The sequence below is a fragment of the Orycteropus afer genome, unplaced genomic scaffold (assembly GCF_000298275.1).
Source record: "Orycteropus afer afer isolate SDZICR_OR568_19922 unplaced genomic scaffold, OryAfe1.0 scaffold00148, whole genome shotgun sequence".
In the NCBI taxonomy this organism is placed as follows: domain Eukaryota; kingdom Metazoa; phylum Chordata; class Mammalia; order Tubulidentata; family Orycteropodidae; genus Orycteropus; species Orycteropus afer.
The window spans coordinates 319,967-322,706 of NW_006921735.1; the positions used below are offsets into that span (position 1 = coordinate 319,967).

Sequence of the window (2,740 nt, forward strand, 5' to 3'; positions counted from 1 at the left end):
AGGTATAGTAGGGATTGTGAGGCTGGCACAGGACTGGGCAGTGTTTTGTTCTGTTGTACTCAGTGTCACTGAGTTGGAAACAACTCAATGGTACATAACAACAACAACTATCCAATACTGAGATATATTCTTAAATCGTTTTTAAAAGACATGAATCTTGGAAGCCCTCATCGATGAGTATAGTTGAGTAAACATGTTAAGGACTTCATGGTGTGAACCATGCAAGAATTTGAGAGAAAAGTGCTCCAGACAGGGAAGAGCAAGTGAAAACACCCTGAGAGGGGAGTGTGATTACTTTGTAAAGAACAGCAAGAAGCCCATGTAGAGAAAGTGGAGTGAGCAAGTTGGGAGGAGTGTACTTCCTTGGTTCATGAATTTGGGTGCCATGAAAACCTTATGACCCTAGAGGATGAGAGATATGTGGAACAAACCAAACCCAACCCAAAACCTAGAGTCAAGCCCAGCTGACCTCTAGCAATACTCTAGCTGACCAACAGATGCATGAATGAGAAACATGCAACTTATTTGTGCTTGTCACACAGCCATAGCTGACTGGTATACCGTTTTAAAGCATCAAATCAACAATGCACCAATACTTATGGGTTGTCTAATCATCTACTAGGAGCTTTGGAAACCCTATGGGGCAATTCTACTCTGTCCTTCAGGGTCACTATCAGTCAGAACTAACTCGATGGCAGTTTTTTTGGTTTAATTATCTACTGATAGGTAGCTACAGTATGATAAAAACAAAACAAAAACAGTTGCCATCAAGTCAATTCAGATTTATGGGAACCTCATATATGTGACAATGGAACTGTGCTCCATAGGGGTTTCAATGACTGACTTTTTGGAAGTAGATTGCCAGGCAGTTCTGGGTTGACACGAACTACCAACTTTTTGGTTAGCAGCTACATGCATTAACCACTTGTACCACCAAGGGACAGGCAACCCCAAATTGTTCCTGACTCTAACAGCAATACCTGTGACCACAAGGCCTCCTTCCTCTCAATAAATCTTTCATTTAACAAGAAAATACTGATGGAGTCCCCAAGTATTCACACTAGGAATTTGGCCAGCCCTCATCCTTACTTCACTGATTCATTGCCAGTTCAAACAGCATATTGCTAGTGGTAAGGGGACTGCAAACTTAGTTAATGGCAATTCTTTAGCATTAACACTTCAACTTGATCCTACTCCAAGGTGATTCCCATAAGCACACATAAAAATCTTTCTTGTATTATGAGCAACACAGTCTTCTTGGCTTGTCTCAAGTGGGTCCAAAGAAATGATTTTGAAACATTTTAAAAAATGAACTTTTCAAAATAAAGAAATACACAGTCAAAGTTAAACAGTACCCTGAAGTGAAGCAAAAAGGGGTGGATGACTCAATTTACTCCAAGAAAAATGAAATGGAATGGTTTGCCATGGGCAGGATGTTCTTCTAGTCTACTTGCTTTTAAAGGGGTTTTAGCCAGAAACTCTACAGCTTATGCAGAACAGACAGAAGGGTCCTTACTTCTAGGATGCTAGGTGTGATTCTGCACACACCTAGGCAAATTATTTTCTCTTAAAAAAATGACTGTGTATGAGCAAATATGCCCTCCATTATTTTCCTTGAGATCATAAATCTAAATGATATGTCTTTAACCAATATTGAATTTGATGTATTATTTATCTTGCTATTTATGTCTTTCCTGCCTTTCTACATCTTTCCAGAAGAAAATAATACAGTTGTTTATCCAGGACCAGATCATTAGCTCCAATTACCTTTTTACTTTATGATTTAAGGGTTATTGTTGTTGTTGTTATGTGCTGTCAAGTCAGACCTGACTCACAGCGACCCCTCCTTTGGTTTCAGAGACGGTATCACTACGGAAGTAGATTGCCCAATGATTTGGGGTAGGTGCTTTCAATTTTACACATGCTGTGGTGGCATAGTGCCTAAGGCATTTGACTGCTAATCAGAAGGTTGGCGGTTCAAACCCACCAGCCACTCTGCAGAAGGAAGACCGGGCAATCTATTTCCGTAAAGATTTGCCACCTCAGAAACCCAAAGGGGGTCACTATGAGTCTGAATTGACTCCATGGCAGTGAGTTTGGTTCAGTTTGGTGTGTAAGTTTTTTGATATATTATAGCATACAATGGTAATGCTGATTATAAGCTGGTCAGTTTTTGAATGGTGGTTATCCAAAACCAAACCCCCTGCCATTGAGTTGATTCTGACTCACAGTGACCCTGTAAGACAGAGTAGAACTGCTCTCTAGGGTTCCAAAGGCTATGAATCTTTCTGGAAGCAGACTGCCTCATCTTTCTCCCATGAAGTGGCTGGTAGGTTAGAACCACCAGCGTTTTGTTGGTGCTCTGATTACTGTGCCACCAGAGCTCCTTTGAATGGTGGTTAAAGATATTTGAAATTAGTAGTTAAATTTTGTAAATGTGTGGATTACTCCATATCTACACAAGGATTAGGGAATTCTAGGGAAAAGAAAGAAATGCTCTCTATATAAAAGGACAAATTACTAGATAGAATGCATTATTAAGCCACGTAATGCATGATTAAGTTCCAAGGGAAGAATTACGGGTTTCATATTTAAGGCAGAGAAGGAAGAATGATATTTCAGGTTAAGAAAGTATTGTGCTTAACATGGGTATAGGGACGGATAGATGGGTGAACAAGCTAAACAATTAGGTATGTCTAAATGGAGAGTGTATCCAAGATCATATATAGGGTTGGCAGGC

General features: G+C 39.9%; 1 protein-coding gene across 1 annotated transcript in view; it reads right to left on the reverse strand.

The window, feature by feature from the left end:
- The window catches only part of LOC103201376 (dystrophin-like), a 2,052,823-nt gene that overhangs the window by 17,577 nt on the left and 2,032,506 nt on the right, over positions 1-2,740 (reverse strand). The window lies entirely within an intron of this gene.